This window comes from Dermacentor albipictus, chromosome 2 (genome assembly GCF_038994185.2).
Source record: "Dermacentor albipictus isolate Rhodes 1998 colony chromosome 2, USDA_Dalb.pri_finalv2, whole genome shotgun sequence".
Lineage (NCBI taxonomy): Eukaryota > Metazoa > Arthropoda > Arachnida > Ixodida > Ixodidae > Dermacentor > Dermacentor albipictus.
In genome coordinates, this window is record NC_091822.1 from 114,728,203 (window position 1) to 114,751,785 (window position 23,583).

The following is a 23,583-nucleotide window of genomic DNA, read 5'->3' on the forward strand; positions in this document are numbered from 1 at the left end:
CCAAAAAATACGGCAGAATCTTACGATGATGTAGAAAATTATTCCATTAGTATTTAACCAATTTGGTGACAGACAGGATCTCTACCACCGAAACACATCGTGCATAGGGGGAGTCTGCAGTCGGGTTTCATTCTCTGTTGCTTCCACCTGATTACGCTACTCCTTCAAGTGGCAACACTGCGAAATTCACGCATGGTGCCGATGTATATATATATAATCCGACCAGCACCGGAACAATCTTACAACACATTTGTTGTCATCGAAAAGAGAGAATACACTGACGCGCATTTTCGGCAACCGAATTTGTGAAAGAAGTACACGGAAGAGCGGCTCGTACCATGTGACTCAAGTCGGCCTGACGATTGCTTTTTGGCACTGTGCCTTTCAATGACAAACCGAAAATCATGTAAGATTTCCTCAGTGCTTGGGAAAAATTGTACCTGCCTCATAAAAGTCCCGAGAAACGTCTCCGAATGGATATTCACGCAAGCGCCAATCGCGGACTTAGCGGTACCACCGCTTTATCACCTAGCATGTCCAGAGCGAAGGACGAGAGAGGAGCACGGGTGGCATACATGCATCACACATGATACGTGTCTGCGGTGGCAACAACATGGTGCGTCACTGCATGGCCTCAAGGCTAACCACATTAACGTCGACATGCATCGTGAAATGGGTTCCATCGCAATTTCTGTAGCAGGTGACCGTTGAGGGTGTAGTTCGAATTAGCTGCACACATGGACAGTAGGCGCACGCTATTCATGTGACTCTCTCTCTCTCTCTTTTGGGTCATTTGGAATATCGCGACCGAGGGGCCCTTACGAACCACTGTTTCATTGCTTTGCACTTGCTCCGCGGTGACACGCAAGTTGAGCAACATCCGCATAATGCGGGAGCTAGACAAACGCTCTTTGCGCGACATTTAATTCCTAATGCTAAATGTCACGATTTGAAGCTCCGCAAACTTCTTTGTTGAAGCTCACATTGTCTTAAATTCGGTAGCCTTATGGTTCCAGGTGGCATGTCTGCTTTGGCTATATTGTATTTCACGCTCACTATTTTCCTGAAATATTCGACTACGCACATTTGGTATAACAATCGCATTTTACGCGCATCAATGCAAACGGCAGAATGAAAGTTTTCCCTGAGCAATCAGTAATAGGCATATATAAGATTTACTTATAGTGTCCATTTTCGCCCTTAAAGGCATATACAATGTGAAATAAACGCTCAGAAAAGGAGTCGTAATAAAACCGATTTAAACTAGAGTGAGGGAAAGACGCGGTTCACTATAGTATAAACAAGGGTACATGTATAGGCAAGAAGGCACACATGCCTAGACGAAAGCCAGTTCAAAAGGCGCCACAGGAGTGATTTTTGCTAACAGTGGGCTCTACGACCACTCTAACGCGTTCTTTCTCACACATGATGGCTTCCTGTGAAAGTTTCATAGTGATTAATTGTGCAACCGCATATCTACGTTTAGGTGCACCAGAAGAACTCCATGATTTAGGTGCACCAGAAGAACTCCATGATTTAGGTGCACCAGAATAACCTCATGGGGTTCTTCTGGTGAACGAAAACCTTCCGGAATTTAGGACCAACTGCAGGTGGTCCGAAATTCTGGAGTGCCACTCTGCGGCGTGCCTCATTGTCAGATCAGGATTTTAGGACGTAAAACCCAATAATTACTTTTCTTTTTTTTTTGTCCACGAGCTACGTCGAACACTGAAACTCGAGCATATTTGGGAAGCCAGCGAAAACCACAGCTGTTCGGTCCCATGTTCGTACCCTAATTTCCCCTTTTGATTGTAGCGTAGTCTGCGTTAGTTTCCCAACTTCAGAGTGCCGAAATTTGAACGCGATAAGCATAGAAAATAAGTCAGTCTAAAGCAATGGTATATTGCCTAGGAAAACTGTATCCTTTTCATCTACTGCCGCCTCAGATTTGAACAATATTCTGGCAGGACGGCTGACGGGCGCGCATCTTCAATGCCTTTCGACCCTGCATTCTTACCCTTCCTGAGGATTCAAACGTCAGCTTCTTGGCCACGCAAGCACAATCGATTTATATGGCTTGGCATGGCGCAACGAAATTTGAGAGAGGCCCGTAAACTTACGCGATTGCGGCGTGCCTGCTCATATCGAGAGTTCCTAATAAATGTTGCTCCTATTGAAAGAACTTGATTTCTGAGTAAAATTGTTACCATTTACGTTTCTCGTTCCATACGTGGCGTGCCTGTAATTGCACTGCCTATTTAATCTATAAACTGTGGCCTGCTTAATCAGTGGCTATAAGAAATTATAAACGGCCTAGGCGGACCGCATCATCTAGTTTAATGGGCACAGATTTATTAAACATTGACCATGATAATTTTCGCTAGTAAATCCCGCCAACTTACTCACCTGAAGAGGTGGACACTATTCGCAACAGAAATTGCGGGCTGGCGCTAGAAAACAACGGAAGTATTGTAATTAACATTGCAATAACGCACTTTGAAGCACACGTCCTTATAGCAAAATTCTAGCGTTTAGCCATGATGTCACACCCGTCCGCTACGTTAGCCCCGTAGCATCCTTGCAGGCCAACTTAATGCCGAGCAGTAATAACAATCGCTTCAGTAGAAGTGCTTCACATCAGTTTACAGAAATACATTCCCGAAAACTCGTGGTGAAGCTCACTCATGTTCCAGCTAACACTTATCTGCTCTTCATAAATGTGGCACTGTCAAACTTTAACTGAACACCAGTTCAGTTTGCCGTGCATTACGAAGGCGTATTTCTCAAAAGTGGTGCTATGCACCCAATATCTGCTAAATAACTATAGCTTAATTAGGACTAGTCAAATTGCGTGATTGGGACATGCACTCCAAATTGAATGATTATAAATTTAACTAATATTTTTTTTTCTAACGCCACTACGATCTCGCTTGTGAATAATGTCCACCTCTGGTCATACAAGAAAAATGACAAAAAGGCATATCTGTATAGTAAAACGACATCTACCAGAGAAGACATTTAACAAATACGGTTGCTTTTAAACTGAGAACACGCTATACATTTTTTTTACCTTCAAATTAGCGATACTTCTTACGTGTCTTCGAGCAAATTCTACGCCTCACTAAAACTCGCGCTAAACGTAGCTTTTTCTATACACGAGTATGGCCGCATATTCTATGCGGTTGAGTCCGTCACGCCACATCGCTGGTACCCGTCTGAGGGCCTCGACTTCTAACTACATGAGAGCTTTCCGTTGCGGCCGCTGCTTGCTTTTATACTCCGACCTTTAATCGCTTTCTGGCTGGGTGACAAATAGATACCTGTCACCCACAGGGACGGTCCTAAACGCTATGGAAGCCCGTAAGCGAAAGGGCGACACTGAATACTAATACCAAACTCGAACGACCCATCTAATCACTTCAGGCGATGCGGCTCACTCTCACCTCGCTCTAGATTTGCACGGTGAGGGAAGAACGGACTGCAAGTAGGAAAAAAAAAAAGACCCAGGGAATGGTGAATCTGCCATATATTACTTCTTTGAGCAGTCGTATGTAGTTAGCCTTCGCTTTCACGTATGGGCGCCTTATCCTTTATCGGTTTCGCAGCGTACGCTCAGCGCGTGATGCTGTGTCAAGGAGGTTACACGCCGACTCGGTGGTCCGACCTGGCGACGACTTGCGCAGAGGGAGAAGCAAAATAACAAAAAGATAATTCGCACGGAACAATGGTTCGCTTAGAAAAGCACGCTCATCCGGGTTAATTGTGCTTGCTTCCTGGTATACAGCAACGGCAGATGCTTGACGCATAATGAGGCTGATTCTATCGCTCTTTGCTTAACATTTTTGTAAATCATTCTAACTTATTCACCATGCCATGTTCCAAAATGCGACAGGAATTATAAGAGGCGTCCTCCATGACGACCTTGCTTCTGCTCTGTGAAAAAAAAAAATGAGCCACCATTTAAATAAAATCATTCAAATGATGAGGTACGTTACGGACCACTGCACGCTATTGAATGATAAGCCTGGTTAAGTAATAAAAACTTACTCGCTGGCACTTCTAATGGTTATACGGCTTTTATTCGCGCGAGCCGGATCTTGAGAGAAAAAAGCTCTCACTGGCCAAGTTAGGCACCCTGAGCAGTGAATATATAATCAAACGAGTGAGAAGAACGTGTGAGTTTCTGAGATAATGTTCCGAATAATATTACGAAAAAATGTTTCGGAACCAGAATTTTCTCGTTCCTGGGGAAAATGAAACATATCACTTGACATTAAATTCATATTCATCTTCACTGACATTTTGACTATTCTTCGAATGGACCTGTTTGCCCACTACCCGCCGTGGTTGCTCAGTGGCTATGGTGTTGGGCTGCTGAGCACGAGGTCGCGGGATCGTATCCCGGCCACGGCGGCCGCAGTTCGATGGGGGCGAAATGCGAAAACACCCGTGTACTTAGATTTAGGTGCACGTTAAAGAACCCCAGGTGGTCGAAATTTCCGGAGTCCTCCACTACGGCGTGCCTCATAATCAGAAAGTGGTTTTGGCACGTAAAACTCCATAATTAATTATTTGCCCACTAGAATTCTTGGAGCAAGAGTGAAAGTGAAGATAGTGCTTGCTTGGAAAATTACGCACTGTATGCTTTAGCAATTTGCCCATGAAGAGACGACCCGGAAAATTAATTTCAGGTTACTGGAAACATGCCATCTAAAGAAGATTAACCTTTTTCCAAGTGCATTTAAGGTGACGATACGCAGATCGATAACTGTACAAATGCAAATTGTAGCCTTATATTTGTTTTTGCTACAGTAGAGCTCAGTGAGTGGTGGAAAGAAAACGTTCTATTACGCATAAGACAAAATGATAGCGTAAAAGTCTTTCAAGGTTCATTAGTGGTTTTGTCACAACAAAAAAAGTATAATTTCTTTTACTACACCTTCACGGTTAGCCCTCTCCGGGCCTCAATCAAGGAAACCTGGGGTCTTGATAAACCGATTTCCTTCCCGAAGCCTTAAACGAAAAAATTACAAACAAGTGGCGCGGTAGCTCCGTGAAGGCTTTGCTATAGGATTTTAACAAGGCCACATTGCTAGATGTAGACTTAACACTCGCGGCCCATATTAGCGGGCCATAAGCTCTATTTGCACCGAGCTTCTTTAACGCACTAGAAACCACACAGATGGCTGCTGAATGCAGCAACACCAAACAAATTTCCAACGAAACAAGTTTCCCGCACGAGTAAGTGTCAGTGCTAAGGGTGCACAGCTCTAGTGGTGGGAGATACATAGATAACACAAAAGCTTAGCTTCACTTTCTTTAATAAACGGCCCTTTCTTACCTCAAGTGAGAAAAATTCAGGATGCAAGCTGTAGGCGAGGTCTGTTCGCGCCCCTCTGACTCGCATTGCATAAACAGATGCTCTCCCGCCAGGCCAGTGTGGCCTGGCGGGAGAGTAATGTAATAAGTAATGTAATGTAATGTAATGTAATAAGTAATAGTAATGTGCTCATGCAGCCTCTCGAAGAGTTATTTACATCAACAATAAGGGTTTACGGCATCAAACCATCAAATACGCCATGAAGTATGTGGACCACCAGAGTATGTCCTGCAAAAAAAAAAAAACGCGCTGCCTTGATTTCTGAGAACTGGCGTCAACTTCAAATGAATACTTGTCACGACTTAACCAGGTCCATAAAATCAGCTTTAATGGGCCTAAGCTTGCTATAGGTTGCTGAACCGGTGACCTAATTAGATTTTAACTATTAAATGTTGCTTTCTTCCGCCAGGCCACACTGGCCTGGCGGAAGAAAGCAACATTTAATAGTTAAAATCTAATTAGGTCACCGGTTCAGCAACCTATAGCAAGCTTAGGCCCATTAAAGCTGATTTTATGGACCTGGTTAAGTCGTGACAAGTATTCATTTGAAGTTGACGCCAGTTCTCAGAAATCAAGGCAGCGCGTTTTTTTTTTTTTTTTGCAGGACATACTCTGGTGGTCCACATACTTCATGGCGTATTTGATGGTTTGATGCCGTAAACCCTTATTGTTGATGTAAATAACTCTTCGAGAGGCTGCATGAGCACATTACTATTGGTTTGCTTCACCTTAAATATTCGGCTTTTTTCTCAAAGGCTGCCTAAGGTAAGTGTAACGCAACATTTGCTGTTACTTCTGTCGTAATACACTTTCGGTTGTAAAATAAGACTGTGGTCAGTATTTCCAACAATTTCCTTGGCTGTTGTTGCCATTTTGCATTGACTCACACGAAACCGCGTTCGCGTTGCTTCCATTATGGGCACTTCGGCGGGCCGGATGATAAAAAAGGAATAGAACGGAAAAAAAAGAAAACTCGTTGCTATGTTGGCCACAGGTACAGGGGTTACACAAAAGGGCGTCCACATTTGATTCATGATCATTTCTGGCAATAGCGCGGTGCCTGTCGTAATTGGAAAATATAAGCGATGCAACGCGATTCTTAACAGCTTCTAATGTACTTGCAAGGCGAGCCTGGTAATGGTTCCTTACTGCTATGCCATATTCCAACTTGGTAGGAATAAAATACTATGAAGCGAGCTAGAAAGGAGCGCCAAAAAATTGCTTATGCAATCCGAGCGACTTCGTGCTATCAGGAGCAAGCTTTAATGCTGTGTACGGTCCACGTGAATTCGCTGTGGATTGTAAAAATGGTGGTTGTCGGCCGCGCTGTTGATGTGCACAGCGCGGCTGTCAGACAACGACGCAAAGTCAATCACGAGGACAAGCGCTGACGGTCAGTTGGAACGTAAAGGGAATCCCGGTGGAACCGTGCTTGCGTCAACCACTCGGAGCGTCGGATATTGGAATCCATTTTTCCATGTCCTGCGGGAGGGCTGAGACCACAGAAGATGGTTGGAACGTCTGCAGGCAGCTGCCCGAGATGAATGCAATATCCCAAGGCACGTGCACGCTAGATGTCGAGTGGGATCAAGGTTGCGAGGACAGATGGAGGAAGAGTTACGGAATTAGCAGAGCCCGACGAACTAGAAGTATGCCGAAGGAGGGGGTCAGACCGGGGTAGTTGGTATTCGACAGCGTGGTGCACAGTGCCGCCGACAGAGAAAGGAGGAAAACGAACGACGACGAGCACAAGCACTCACGCAACAATCACCTTCAGCCCAGCGATTAATCAAGACCGAACTTCACTGCCACCCCATAAATCAACAGAACCGCACCCGCTTGTTCTTGCAGCCTTGGATGTCCATCTTTAGGGAATTCCAAAAAAGGTTTACTGCTTTGAAAACCGAAACTTTTGTTGAGCAATTTTTTTTCGCAGCGACGTGTGCTCGAGTTGTGAGCTAAGGATCCTAAAAAAAATTGCTCATTCACTCTCAAAGCTTTTACAGAAGACATTCAAACACCCTTGTATTCCATTTCAACCCGACAGATTCATTGCGTCCACAAAAACAAACGTCTCATGTGAAAAAAAAATCGAAGCTCCGTTAAAAGGGTTGCTCTTCTAAACCAATAATAAAACTCAAAGCAGGCTACATATGGGCACTGTGGTTGTGCCATTCACGTTGCATTGTCGCATGAAATACTCGCTTGGATGCCCGCTCGCTCTATTCTCGCGTTGCATTCTCACGCGAAAATGGAGGGCAAACGGGATCGGCAAGTTGAGGACCAGGAGTTGATTGGTCGCGTGCGCTATTTCCGGCCGTTCGCCGCTGCAAGTGGCAAGGTTTCGCATTAAAGGACACTGCGCAGGTTCTCTCTCGCTCGTGTTACGTGCACTGCCTGATTCTCGCACTGCTTTTACGCTTTTGTCATTTGTACGTTGAGGAAACCGCATTTTATCGACGCTCGAGCTTGAAGCACAAAACAATAACAGGAGGAACACTACGAGCGCACGGTTAGGCATGCACACTAGCCCGCCGTCTCAATACCAAAGTCGAAAGTCAAGAAACACCCAGTAATTAAACAACACAAACGAACGGACATGCGATTCAATAGCACGCTGCGTAGTGAGGCAGCGACAGCTTTAAGATAGAGCGCGCAGGGCTTCTCTACCTGTATGCCGTTGACGAGCTGCTGTGAAGATGTGCAGAGTGATGTTCACAGACGTCGTACCTGGCCTTCCATGTTTTTTCTCCTGTATGGCAATAATTTCTTTAACGGGCTTTGCTGAGCTGTCTGGACTTTCAGTTAATAAATGGTAAAAAGAAATGCGGCATCTTGACAGTCAGGCGAACATGTCATAGTGATTTTTTGTGACTACAAATCAGAACACAATATTGTTAAAGATTGCGCTGGCTTTTTGAAGTGTCCTTAATATTTACTTCGGCTGGAAATTATTTAGAACGAAACGTGTGCTGAAGTAAAGTACGCAGTATAGCGTATAAATTACTTTCTAGCCGCTAAAATTTTATGAACGCCTAAACATGTCTAAGTGCGTTGTATATAATAAGCAGCGCTTTCATGCAAAAAATAAAGGAAGAGAGAGAAGTGTTTGCACTGTAGGTATCCTCTAAAAGCCTTCCCAAACAAATTTTTGTACTGGAACAATCGTTGCTCTTGAGCGCTTATTCAAACTAAGCTAACGTGGCGAAAAAAAGAAAGCGTTTTTATTCTTTTCGAGGGGGAAGGGAAGCTTTTTTATTCACGCTGCTGTAATAAAACTGAAAGGCGAGAACGTGATGGGCCGTCGGCTTTGGTAAGTGTTTAGCATACTAATTTTATTTAATTCGCTGATTTGGGCATGTCTATTGGCTAAAATGCTGGCCAAGCATGTTGCCAGCATCACCACAAATACCTTGCTCCACATAAAGGAACCGACAGCCGGGGAAGATATTGCAGAACAATGGCGAAAGCAGCAGATGTGCGTGTAACTATGGTGTCGAGCGTACAGATTCGTTTTGCGGTGCCTTAGCAAATATGGTGGACGCCACTTTGCTGCAAGTCACTAGATGGTGGTTCAAGCTTCGAATATCACCCATTCTATTGAGGGTGCATAAGTTGTCGAATTTGTGACGCCTCATGGTATGCGCAGAAAAACCATAATTCTGGTTTGAAGAGCCACAGTTAGTACCAGCTCGATCTCTTGTTTAGGTCGTCCTGAAGCACTACTTGATCGCTGGCGGAAGATACGTGCAGTTACGAAAAGACTTCTCTTTAAATAGTCCGATTGACGTCTGACGCGCAATGTATCCTCAAGACATTGTGTGTACCTTTTCGGTGTCTGTCACCATGATAATTTTTTCTTCTTGTGCAATCATGGTTCGCTAGGCCAGGATTTCTGTTCGGTCACCATTTAGTTCCCGATTGCTTTACAACGCGCAATTAGTGGAAAAAAATGACCACCACACGAAATATTAGTATGGTGCGTCGGCAAAATGTGGGTTCCTTCCGTTTATGACTGCGTGATTTAAATGTGAAACGTAAAAACACTGTCATTGTATTTTATACATCAATTGTTTTGACGCGAATCTACTTTATCAAAGAAGTAAGTTACGTTAATTGCCTTATTTTCTGTACAAATAATCTCAACAAGCGGCCAAGAGGCAGGCTTTGCCAACAAACACCCCTTGATAGTATAATTGTCGATAAGCTTTGCGTATGGTTCCTTTTCACTAGAAATATATCAAAAATGGTTACACATTGTACATTTAGTGTAGACGGGATCTTGAGTCCTTGTTATGTAAAAGCAAAAATTGAAAATCTAATCACCACTCAACAGTCAAGCAGATATTGAATGCGGGCATAAACGCGCGATTCAACCACCAGTGAAATAAAGCTGTACGCACAACACATTTTCGACTTTTCATATTTTGCAGTAAATGAAGGTCCTCGTTCACGAAATCCTATAACATATGTTCACAAGCCTCAAAGCACCACAAACCTGCTGTGGTTACTTAGTGACTATAGTGTTGGGCTGCTAAGCACGAAATCGCGGGGTCAAATCCCAGCCACGGCCACCGCATTATGGTGGGGGGGGGGGGGGGTGAAATTCGAAAACACCCCTGTACTTCAAATTAAGTGCATGTTAAGAAAGCCCAGGTAGTCCACTCTATTCCCGAATGTCCCACTACAGCGTCTGTCAGAATCAGATCGTGGTTTTGGCACGTGAGTCCCCATAAATAAATCCCAATTTAGACCACAAAGAATATTTGTAAAAAAACATTTTTATGACGCAGTTTCACTTTTGTTTCCCAGGAGGTGTGCGTGGCTTATGGTATCAGGATGAAAAAGCTAGTCACGTGGTTGCAGAACATGGGGAAAGTTCTGGCACTTGTTCCAGCTCGTTCGGCAGTCTAATACTCTACTGCAACAAGCCACGCAGCGAGTAGCAGCATTGCGGCAGACCGAGCGAGACGAAGCGAGCTGGTGGCCCAAACGTGCCGACGTTTCACGCGACCAGCTTCTGTTCCGTGATGTCAGGACACACACACCTTAAATGAAACAATACCGAAAGTGTTCGGTTTAAAACTATATTCTGGGGTTTTACGGGCGAAAAACCACAATCTCATTGAGACACGAAGGCCAGTTGGCGACTACGGATTACTCTGACCACGTGCACTTCTTCAATAATCGACGAAACGCACAGTACACGATAGTTTTTTGCATTCCACACCCACGGGAATGTGACCGCTACGGCCGAGATCTTGACCCACGATCTCGGACTTAGCGGCTCAATGCCACCGCCACTGAGCTACCGTGGCAGGACGCTCTCTTTAAATGTTGTCACCGTCAATAATTGAGAGCGATCTGAGCCTTTCCAGTGTTTTATCGAGGGTTTCGAAGTCGATGGTTGCATTTAATGAAAAAAAGAAAGAAATCAGGCAGGCAGGGACGCAGCCGCGGTGGCGTACGCGAAACGCCTTGTGCGTGCTCGAGACTGTGGCGGGGGGCACTAGGGTGCAAAAATGGCGTAGCAAAATGTAAAGCTAAATATGAATATAAATTCGCGCATTATAAAGCTTGCTTGCCTAACGAAGGTTAATTACAGCTAGTGGGTGCCTTACGGCCGGATTTTGGTATCGTGCTCGCTCCCTATTCATAGGGGCCCCGCTGCTTTGCACAGGCAATTTTGACCAATAGCGTAAATAAATGACCCGCTACTGGAGGCACTCGAGACAGCGCTGTGCCAAAGCCTCTTGCCAGCTGTTCTAACTGTGGTAAGCTCTTTCCAGCTGTGAAAATTATCACGGAGGGGCTTTACACTGAGCATCTCGAGCACTCGCGCATGATTGGAGCTACTGCGCGACACGTTCACAGACGGACACGTTCCGCCGTGATCAGAAGGGTGTGATATCCGATCGTCTTGCTTCCCGAGTCTCTTCGCACCATTTCCGAATCGCATGTACTGAACGCAGAGGAGGTACATAGCTCAGCGAGCGTGAAAATTCTACCGATAATTGCACTGTTGTAGGCCTTGTTATCTCCCAATGAGCACCACTAGGGGTTCGATAAATTGCACCTGCCATGTCACAGTGAGTGCTCTCAAACGCGACAATTCCTGCTCGAATGGACAATACCGCCGAGCTACGCCTCTGTGCACGCCGCGCTCTATGCTAAATTTATCTCTGATTGCATAATGCCTGGCGCGGAAATTCCGCTATCCGTGCTTGCGACACATACATGATCGTGTAATGGCTTGATTGCTTTACACAACGATACAAAAGTAAGGCGCGTGGGTATTACGGTTCGAAATATTTAGGCGATAATGCTATGACATTTTTTTAGTGTTGCTTTAGGAAGCAACCCATATGAGCCATTTAAAAAAACTTTTGCGTCATAAAAATGCCACATCAGTGACGCAATGTATAGAGAACAATATAGAGAACAGCCATATTTGATTCCTCCATACGATATTGACCGACGCAAGTTCTATAAACGGGCCTGTTTGCTAAAGCAGCTTCAGTGATAAAGCACAAGAATTTTGTTGTTCATTAGGCAGCTCCGCAACGACCTTCTAAGTCGGCAAGCCGTGGGCCATAGTGGTTAACTTTGCCGGTTCCTTGCTCCATTTTTCTTGCCTACCCTTCGCACAGATGTCACAAAGTTTCCGCTCGCTGCAGCCGCAGCGACCAGCACCGCAGCCGGGTCTCCCGCTGCGCGTTGAGGACACCGTCTCGCACGTGCGGTTGTGGAACGAGCTTGCGGTGTTTTGTTTCTTGGAAACCCAACGGCTCGACGAGTCGCTGATCTACTGGCATGCGTTGGTTTGAAGGACGCTGCACCGGTAAAACGCCGAGCAACATCTGTAGCTTGTAGGCAAACGGCAGCCTTGCTCGCGCCTGTTCCGTGTGGCTGTGCGCGCGTATCTTATCTCAATTAGCGAGCACTGCCGGACGCACCTCGTGTACTACATGTTGCTCCACCAAGCCATTATCTAAAGCCAGTTGTTCTTCCGGTCCGTGTGTTGCAAACGAGGAAGTATTGCAGAAGTTTTCCGCTTCGATGACAGCGAATGGTTTTTCTCTTATATCGTGGCCCATTGACTTACACATATTTTTTTTTGTGTGTGTGACTTTGCGCATGCGAAACCATATAAAAAAAATCACCCGGAGAAACTAGCGCGCGCATTCCTCCCGTCCCGACCCCACGGAACACGCCCGTATTTGCGCGGTAGGCTCTCTTTTGTCTGGGCAAGGGATCGCGGCCTGAAAAGCGACATCTGATAAATACATCCGGGATGACCTTCCCGGTTGCTGCCTCTTGCGTTCTCCCATGTGTCGCTTTGCGATTATGTTTTTCTTCTTTGTATGCCTCCAAAGATCTTCCCTCCGCGGCGACGCGTTGGGAATAAACAATCGTTGTCCCGAGCTTGCATGAAACTCGTTCCAATCGAAAACGTACCCTCTAGGTAAGATTGAAACCACCCTCGACGCCGAACTGAAGTTGAACGAGAAGAAAAAAAGAAAACTGTTTCAGGGACAACGGGGCATCATTGTGACACGGCGGGAGTCCTATGCACGAGTGGTGTGGATGTAGTCTTTTGTCTCATTGGGAACGTCTGCATCCGAAACGTCGTTTCGCGGTTTTCTGAACTGATGGTATTTTGTCGCTGGTTTGCTTTGGCAAACGTGGTCTTCGTTATTGTTTTCGAATTTATATTTTTATATGAGAGTTAAACAACATTTCCGGCAACGTCGATACTATTTGTGCTGACTTTCGTTTCCCAAGGTTTCTGAACGATGAGTAAAGAAAGCACAGAAGAATTTTTGAGAGTCAATGGGATTATATTTGTGTAACATTTTTATTTTTCAAGAGATCGTTCCGTGCTTGAGTGGCACTGAACTGTAGTTATGTTTGACGTGTAAATTATGCAATATTCTATGTCATTCCTACCACAAAGAAATAAATAGCATCAATACACACTCCGATAAGCTATAACGTTTAGCAAATGTAATATATCACTGAAACCTTTCACGAGTGCGAGAATACAAGCACACCACTCGCGAAAATGAAGACAATATTCTCATGAATGCCATGCCATAAACAATTCGATAAAGTTACTAGAGAGAAGAGAAATTTTTATGTGTAGTATTAATTAAGGTGAAATAATCGATCAAGAAACGATTTTACTACATGTGCTGCACGGAGTTCTCATTTTGATGATTGCCATGTGCACGAAAGTTTTGGTGACGGCAACAATCACATTTACAGCGTGTGTACCGGCTGCGTCAATAGTTCTAGGACAGCCCCAGTTTCGCGAAAATCTTGAAAATATACCTGTCTTCTGCATATACTTTTCCGTTCTATGACTTCTACATTAAGTGCTCTATCTATCTGAGCAAAAAAAAAATTAGATTGACAGCTTTTTATTCTTCTGAAAAATGGTGAAATCGTATCGCGAAGGAATTCTCGATCTTGCCAGGAGTGACGTGCCTGCTTCGGTGGTAACGAGGCTTTGTGCGCTGAGGTCGAGTTTGTATTACGCCACCAAAGGGCTTCTCGAACGAAGTGACAAAAAAATGAGTGAGGGGCCTTGCAGTGGGCGCACAATGTGCATGCCTATGTGTCTCAAGCACGTAAGCAACTCTCCGATTGTATGTAAGCGCGTGACATGCACTTACATAACTCCAGCCATATGCAGAGCAACTTGCCTTCGGCTGCGCAGCGCACCTTAGAATTCAACGAATGAGCAGCAGCTAGACATAACCATCACATTTGCAAATGCTTCAGCTGCACAATATGCACGTGATGCTTAGAGCTCTTCGTATCTTGACAAGCACAACCATGGTCAGCATCTACATATACACTCTTATCTGTGTGAAGAATGGGAAACCATTCACGCAGCCCATCTCAATTCGCATAAAGATCGAGAAAGCTGAGGGGTATTCCTTCATTCATCATCGGTCTTTTTCAAACGCAGCAAATGACTACGACCGTTATAGTTATCCCAGGGGCCACATCACGTCCACTCTTCACCTAAATGCATGCTTATTTCTTTGTCGCGATAACACTGTTCTTTTCTTTAATTGCAAAAAGCATTTTCACCAATGGGACACACAAGCTCAGATCTCAGGTGTGCCTTGTATGGAAATATTCTGTTCTGCAGTGGGCCCCTCCTCTGAACACACCTACAGGACCAACTGCTAACCTGCATGCTCAGCAGGATGGAGGTTTGCCTTAAATTGGGCTTCATAGGTTTTCGGTATACATGACCGGCTTTCATTCTTCGTCGGCATTGTATGCTTTCTCCGGCATCTGTTCTTTACAGTTTGTGTTTCCTTCCTAATAAGTCTGAGCGCGGCACCCCTACGATTGCGTTATTCAGACCCCCGGAACGAAGATTCGCTGCGGCCTCCTAACGTTCCGAGACGAAGCCCAAGGTCGGCGCGCGGCAAGTGGACTGCTGGCTTCGAGTACTCAGGTTTTATCGGCACAAAATGCTTAATCGAAAGCGCCGCTATGTAGATCGAACCTCTTTTCACTCCATTTTAACTGAAATCACCAATCGCCAAGACGCTCACCACCTACCAAGGGTAAAATGTGGCTGTGCTAGGCGTCGTTCAGTGCTCGCAGGCACAAACGGTAATGATGACTGAATGGCGCAGTGCTTTGGTAGTATGAGACTGGCAGACTGTCTGTAAAGCAAGGAAGTCGAGGGTATGCCATACCAGGAACAAACATTGTACGTAAATCTGTCATTCAAAGTTACAACTATGCACACAGAAAAGCCTTTGAGACTTAATCTGCCATCACAAAAGATATGCAAAATATGCTCCTTGTGCACTAAAGTAACTCTTTGGTAGTTGCTGCTTGTCATGTAAGGGATAGCGGGATGCGGAGACTGGCAGCTGGTTCTAGCCTTGCAAATCCATACCACCCACTGCTGTGCCACAGCTGTGCCACAGCCTTTTGGAACGAAATAATGTTGTAGCGAAAAATTAGATCACAGAGCGAGAGGGCCTCGATCTTGCTTGGGCTGTGGCAATATTTCGCCCTTATCTATGCGTAAGGCAAACCTGCTAACTTCGTCACTGACCCTCAAGCTCTCTCATGGCTGCCTTCGCTCAAAGATACTACGGGTCGCCTTTGACGCTAGACATGACGGCTTCAAGAATACTCAGATACAGTGATTTACAAGTGTGGCCGTTTGCATAAGGATGCCGACTGCATTTCCCGGTGGCGCGTCGACAGCCAGGAACCGGAATCGATCGACTACAGTCCCTTAGTACTTGCCACCTCTTAACATCTTCAACATTGCTGGTGAAGAACGCTGTGACTGGTCCAACGGAAGATTATAGACCGTCTCCACACCCACGATCCTGATGCCTCTCTCCGCCTCTTTGTGGTACGCGATGACGCTTTACATCGTCGCGGTTTGCTTTCTGATGCTCCTGACCCCTTACTTGTGATTACGGCACACCTCCTCTCGACTGTTCTGGTCCAGCTTCATGAGGCGCCAATACCGAGAGTCCTCGGCGTTTCACGCTAATACGATCGCGCACGCAATCTGTTCTACTGCAAGGTATGTCCCGCTCGGTGCGTCGTTACGTGGCCTCTTGTGACCTATGTTAGCGCCGGAAAATGTCGCTACTCTCACCTGCTGGCCATCTCCAGCCCCTCGACATTCTGTACGAGCCGTTTCATCACGTCTACCTCGACTTACTTGGCCCATTTTCTCTGTCTGTCTCAGCAAACAGATGGGTCATCATCGCTACAGACTATGCGACGCGATTTTGGGTCACCCGTGCTCTTATGCACAGTCAACATTGCCGAATTTTCACTCCATGGCGCCATTCTCTAGCGTAGGGCAAATCGGCGACTCTTAACCGACGAGGGCTGACAGTTTCTTTTGAAGCTAATCGAGAAGATTCTGCGGTCATGCTTGACGCAACACAAACTGACCACGGCCTACCATCAAGACACGAATGGCTTGACGGAGCGACTGAACCGAACAATTGCCGACATGCTGGCAATGGCTACGTCCGCCGACCAGCAGGACTGCGACACTGCATTGCCTTTCGTGACATTCGCGTAAATCACATCAAAACATGAGACCGCTGGTCATTCGCCTTCATTTCCCTTATTTGGTGAAAATTGTACGTTCCCATGGACACGTTGGTAGCTTCTCATGGGAGCCCTCTACTGAGCATGCCCGAAAGGGCAAATGCTCGAAATGAGCAACTCGACGTGCTTATCATGCCCGTCGAGTTGGCCGCGCTCGATTCAGCGAGTCGCAGATCCACCAGCAATCCCGACAAAATAGCCATAACAGGACTACGCACTTTGCCTTTGGATCCCTTGTCTTCCCCTGGTAAACCGCGCGCCATGTCGGGCTTTCTGAAAAGCTAGTGTTCCGGTGTACCGGCCCATATCGTGTGTGACGCCTAGTGACCGATGTCACGTACGAGATCACTCTGTTGCCTTCGTCCCTATCGGCTCAACCTCTTACCGACGTTGTGCACGTCATCGGCCTGAAGCCCTATCATGTCCCAAATACTAATTAACCTTGTGTGTGCAGTGAACCTATTCCTTGCCGTCGTATTTGGAGTTGACCAAGTCTGTGCTTTCACCGCCGGAGGCTAATATTCTGACCCGCCTGGCCTCTGTACGAAGGAGAGGTTGCATAGCAGACGAGGAAGAGGACGAGCCGTGCCCCAGTTCACCAACTCCCGTGTTATTATTATTATTTTTATGCACCTGATTTAACCACCCGATTCATGGCCAATCCTCCACTGTGGGTATGTGCCACGGCCACTCAGGACAACAACAACTTTTTTCTTGTGGTGCCACTCTCTGCCATTGTGTAATTATTGTACATAAAGCAATTTTGAGTTTTCCCCATAGCATCTTTGATGGCGGGGCGGGGCACAGCTCTTCCTCTTCCTCGTCGTTTATTCAATGTCTTCTTTGTCTGCTGGACAGGTGCCTCATAAAAACATCATCAACAGCTGCTTTGACTAAACACCTTTTCTTTAGCTTTGATGCATTAAATTGCAATCAAAGAAATTATTGCGCAATAAAAAGCTATGAATGGTCTATCTGCAGTATTGATACATCATAGATATGGCGGTACGCGAAATTCAGGGAAGTAGTCAGCCTTGACAAGTTGCTAAAAATGAGAGGCAAAATGGCTGTCCGTAAGCTGCTTGTGCAGAAGAAAACGCAAACTTCGCATTTACTAGGTGTACAACATTGACATGCAGTGCGTCTTAATACGAGCATTCGTCAAAATGTTCTCATAATCCAGTTAACGCTTCATCTTCATTAAGACTATTGATTTCACACTGTGCGGACCTCAGAAAAATTTGGTATATTACTATTGCATCGAAACAGCAATCTTATTTTAAACGCATACATTTCTTTGACTTGCGTAATTAACTTTGCATCGCGTAAGTATTCTAGGGCTACTTCCCACGCAAATATATCTCTCTGTCTGTATATAAGGCGCCACAGGATGCGCTACATGGGTTTACATGGGGTCTTATGGCGATGTATATGAGAATGCCTTGTGACTACTACTAGTATTTATGATTGTAAATAGATTTACTAAGAGTAATTATTGTTAAGATAGGACTAATAAGAACAATGCTGATAAAATGAATTAAGGCTAAATAATAATAATAATTATAAGGGATAAGTACGCCTAAGATTTATTACGGTGAAATTGTTTAATCATAATTCACCCGCCGTGGTTGCTCAGTGGCTATGGTGTTGGGCTGCTGAGCACGAGGTCGCGGGATCGAATCCCGGCCACGGCGGCCGCATTTCGATGGGGGCGAAATGCGAAAACACCCGTGTGCTTAGATTTAGGTGCACGTTAAAGAACCCCAGGTGGTCAAAATTTCCGGAGTCCTCCACTACGGCGCGCCTCATAATCAGAAAGTGGTTTCGGCACGTAAAACCCCAAATATTATTATTATTAATAATCATAATGACGATTATTTGAAGTTATTTAAGAACGGTGAGACTATACTTGCAAACAATTTAGGTTAATATAGCGTAATCAAGAGCACTCATGTTAGTTAGGCCTCTTAAATATGAATTAAGTGTACGTAAGAGCAATATTTCTAACTTTGATTGATTAACTATAAAATTTTTGAGGCTAGTAAGGATTATTAAGTATAATTCAGGTGTCGTAAGATTAAATATTGTCACAAGCTGTCATGAACCTTATTCTTTAGCATGAAAATAGTTGGAGGCAGTTGAGTCGGCAGCACACATTTTCCAGCGACCTCACCTCCATCGGCCGCGCTGGCTAGTTTCCCGGCGGGGGCGACACGAAACGGCGCCGAGGCGATGGTGACGTGAATCGCGGCCGAGGGGATGGTGATCGGGAGGCTCGGAAGGCTGGTGGTGGCGTCAGAGTACGGTCGGAGGCAGGGGAGCGGTAGCGGTTCCGGGTTCTTTCTGCTCCAAAGTAGGTCTCCTGGGCGGTGCATCGGTCCTCTCGAAAGTGGCTTCCTGAAGAGGAGTCTCCTGGCCACTGAGTGCGCAGTGTACGACCGCTAGACCGCGTAGTCGGCGCTGACGATCCGTAGTTTGATGCTCGGCGTCGGCTACAGTACCTAGCTATATGGCCAGGCATGCCGCAGCAGTAACACACTGGCGAAGGGCGAACTTCAGAATGCGGATTGAAGTAATCTGCCGAAGACATCGGTTGAGGGTAACGAGGCTCTTCCCCTTGAAAGTCGTAGGTAGCGGCGAGTCTTCGTGGACGAAAGTTGCGTGGGCGTGGATCAAAGCGTTGAGGGGGCGAATCATTGCGTGGTGGTTCGGTCGTAATGTAATGCGGTTCGTCTCTGGAGCCGATAAGATCCGCGACGTTCACCGAGTGGTTCCAAGTAGCCGAAGGGGGTTCCCGAAAAGTGTCTCGGAAAACGGAGGAGCTGCAACGAGGCGCCGCATAACGTGCCTGTTCGTCATGTCGCTGGAGCTCCTCGCGGACTATCTGGCGGATGGCGGACGAAAGGTCTGGGAGCAGAGGACTCGTGTCAACACTTGCTACAGTCGTTACATTGGCCAGCCGTCCAAACTTTGGTGTAATTCGGCGAGTCTTCAGCGCCTCGAACGTACGGCAGTGCCGTATCAGTTCTGATACAGTGTGCAAGTTCTCTTTACCAATGAGGAAGTTGTACACGTCTTCCGCTATTCCTTTTAACACGTGCCCCACTTTATCTTCCTCTGTCATTTGAGGGTTGACGGTGCGGCACAGCTTCAAAATTTCTTCGATGTAGGTAGTGCAAGTCTCGCCGGGTACCTGAGCTCTCTGGGCTAATGTGAGTTCCGCACGTTTCCTCTTTGCGTCCGAGTCACCGAAACACTTTTTGATTTCCTCAACGAAGCGTGTCCAAGTAGTTAGCATGTCCGCGTGGTTGTCGTACCATACCAACGCCGTGCCGGCCAAGAAGAAAACAACGTTCCTAAGCTGACTGGCAGCGTTCCAGTTATTGTATTGGCTTACCCTTTCGTAATGGGTTAGCCACTCATCCACATCTTCCTCTGCCTTCGCCGAGAACGTGCGTGGCTCTCGGTAGTGCTGGATAGGGACTGGGCTCGCCGAGGCACTGCTGGTGAGGGTATTTTGCTCTGTGGCCATGACTGAGCGCGACGGCGAAAGTCCGGCGAGGCGACGGCTTCGGCGTAGCTCTTGTGCTGGTGGCTCCGTTGTAGGTCGTGGGAGTTACCCCGCACAGCTCCCGTAATATTGGTGAAGAAGAAAGACGGTACGTGGCGGTTCTGTGTTGATTACCGTCGCCTAAACGCCGTTACTAAGAAAGATGTATATCCGCTCCCCCGAATTGACGACGCCATCGACTGTCTCTTTGCGGCATCTTACTTTTCCTCAATCGATTTACGGTCAGGTTACTGGCAAATTCCTATACACAAGGACGACAGAGAAAAGACAGCATTTGTAACACCCGACGGACTATTCGAGTTTAACGTGATGCCTTTCGGGTTGTGTAACGCGCCCGCAACGTTCGAAAGGTTCATGGACACGATATTACGCGGCTTAAAATGGGAAGTTTGCATGTGCTACTTAGACGATGTTGTGATCTTCGGGCGAACGTTTAGTGAGCACAACAAACGTTTGGATTTGGTCTTGAACTGCTTGGAGAAAGCGGGTCTTGTGCTCAATTCAAAAAAATGCCGTTTTGGGGAACGGCAAACTCTTGTGCTAGGCCATCTGGTCGCTAAAGAAGGCATCCGACCAGATCCGCAAAAGACTGCGGCCGTAGAAGCATTTAGAGTACCCAACTCTGTCAAGCAGTTAAGAAGTTTCTTGGGCTTGTCCTCCTATTTTCGCCGCTTCATTCCCCGGTTTGCTGACATGGCTCATCCCCTTACACGCCTTCTCCAAAAAGGCGTTCCCTTTGAATGGACTGCAGATTGCGACTCATCATTTCGCCAGCTCAAGTTCCTGTTGACATCCCAACCAATTCTTCGCCACTTTGATCCTTCATCACCAACTGAGATTCACACCGATGCCAGTGGCGTAGGCATCGGTGCTGTGCTAGTTCAGCGTGTTGGCGACCGAGAGCACGTGATCTCTTACGCTAGCCGGTCCTTGAGCCGCTCCGAGCGCAACTACACAGTCACCGAACAAGAGTGTCTGGCGGTCATCTTCGCCGTGCAACGGTTTCGTTCGTATCTGTATGGGCACCCCTTCACTGTCGTTACAGATCATCATTCGCTATGCGGGCTTGTGAATCTGCGGGATCCCTCAGGACGACTAGCGCGCTGGGCCCTCCGTCTACAGGAATACGATTTCGTTATTTGCTACAAAAGTGGTCGGCGGCATGCTGACGCTGATTGTCTCTCTCGGATGCCACTTGAAACAACTGAATGTGATGCGGACAATTTTGATGAGTACATCGCTTTTGTGTCCCCGGAATTTCCGGATATGGGTACCGTCATATCCCAGCAGCACAAGGACGAGAGGTTACAACCGCTCTTCGCGGCAGCACAGGAGTCACCTGCGGGCAGTCGCTTTCGCCTACGGGATGGTGGCGCGCTGTATAAGAAGAGCTACTCGACCACCGGTGCACGCTACCTTTTAGTTGTCCCCACGAACCTTCGCCACCAAGTATTACACGCCATGCACGATGACCCAACTTCCGGTCATCTTGGTTCCACACGGACACTCTACCGGGCTCAAGAACGTTTTTACTGGCCTAAGATGCGGAAAGATATCGAACGGTACGTCGCCAGCTGCTCTACATGCCAGCGCTACAAGCGTCCGCCACAAGCGCCACATGGCCTGCTTCAACCAGTTCCCCCTTCTAGCGTCCCCTTTGAGCAAGTTGGTATAGATCTTCTGGGCCCTTTCCCGCGATCCTCCAAGGGTAATCGTTGGGTTATCGTTTGCGTAGATCACCTTACCCGCTATTGTGAGACCGCCGCATTGCCATCGGCCACAGCTACAGAAGTTTCTATCTTCTTGCTGGCTAACATTATACTCCGACATGGACCTCCTCGCATAGTAATCAGCGATCGTGGGCGACAGTTTACCGCGGACGTGGTTGAAGAAACCCTTCGTCTGTGTTCATGTAGCTTCCGCCATTCTACGCCCTACCATCCACAAACTAATGGTCTGGTCGAGCGCACAAACAGAACGCTTGCCAACATGCTGTCCATGTACGTCGATTCAGCACACAAGAATTGGGACAGTATCTTGCCTTTCATTACATATGCCTTCAATACCGCGAGACACGAGACCACTGGTTACTCACCATTTTTCCTTCTGTATGCTCGTCCGCCGCGCTACACCCTCGACACAATATTTCCCTACTTCGCTCATGACAACGAATCAATTGATGAGCTCTTATGTCGAGCAGAAGAAGCGCGACGCCTCGCTAGGCTACGCACCATAGCATCGCAGGACCGGTCCAAGATACGCTATGACGGGCGTCACCGCCACGTTTCCTTCGATCCTGGTGACCTTGTGTGGCTCTGGACGCCGTTGCGGAAGCGTGGCTTGTGCCAGAAGTTTCTCGCCCACTACGTCGGCCCTTACGTTATTCTGGAGCGCCTCAGCGATGTAAACTACCGCATTGCGCGTCTCACGAGCAGTGGACGACGCTCGGCCAAGGCTGAAGTGACACACGTCGCGCGTCTGAGGCGTTACAATCCGCGAGATGACTGACTCGCCCGGCGGGCTTCGTCTGCCAGCGGGGAAATGTCACAAGCTGTCATGAACCACGCCTGCCACGCAAACAACCAGATGAAAGAAAGAAGAGAACGACGTGAGCCAAGCTGCCGCGAGACCGCTCTTCAACAACCGCGCCTATCAACCAGATTCATCTGGTTCTGCATTAAAACACCTCGTGTGTAACAATATGATCACTTACCGTTACATTACTTAATACCAATCAAGATTAATGAAGGTAATGAAGATAAGCAAATGTTGTATTACACAACACTAATGCAGAATAATTCCGACCAATTAGGTTCACCAATATTGCACCTGCAACAGGTCGTTGCACCACTTGCCGCACATTGCGTCATCCTCGAGCAAATGTGCGTAGCGTGGACACTCAGTCAATCATAAGTTGCATGAGTGCACGATGAGCGACTGTGAATAATGCATACGCACTATCTGACAAGTTCCACTAGACACACACAGAAAGAGAGAGAGAGAAACAATGTTTATTTGCACCCGCAAGAAGAGTCCGGAGACGTCAAGAGTCTTGTCCCTTCGGCATGCTCTTCCTTTTTCATCTGGCTGATGCTCGTTGGAGCTCAGCGGTGAGCAGGGCCATGCGGATGACTTCTCTTTGATCGGCTTCCTCCAAGATGGTCATTAAAACATCGCAGGATTGTCTATCCCTATCTCGATTATTATCGTGTTCATATTATGTGGATCATGACCGCCTTTGCTCCGTAGTGTTTCTAATTCATGTTCTCAGTGTTATCGTGCCATCTCTTCAGAATGTAGGGGTTGCAGATAACCCCCACCTGGATTTGCCTCCATGTTATTTCTTCTTGCTTACTGAGTTTATTATGCGACTCTGCAAGCGTTTTACTTCCCTTTTTATAGCATTTGAGAACTTCGCTAGACAATTTCTGCAGTATATATTTTAATACATATCTACGCTGCTCATGCCCCATGCCACACACGCATACATATGCAAAACTATATATAAAGC

The 23,583-nt window shown here is 46.7% G+C and overlaps 1 long non-coding RNA gene across 1 annotated transcript in view; it reads right to left on the minus strand.

The window, feature by feature from the left end:
- LOC135910957 (uncharacterized) overlaps nucleotides 1-3,229 on the minus strand; it is a 47,761-nt gene extending 44,532 nt beyond the window's left edge. The window contains exons 1-2 of the long non-coding RNA XR_011512115.1: nucleotides 3,071-3,229; nucleotides 2,407-2,450 (exon numbers count right to left, since the gene is read on the minus strand). This is a non-coding gene — a long non-coding RNA (uncharacterized lncRNA). The remainder of the gene's footprint in view (nucleotides 1-2,406; nucleotides 2,451-3,070) is intronic.
- Nucleotides 3,230-23,583: the final 20,354 nt, after the last annotated feature.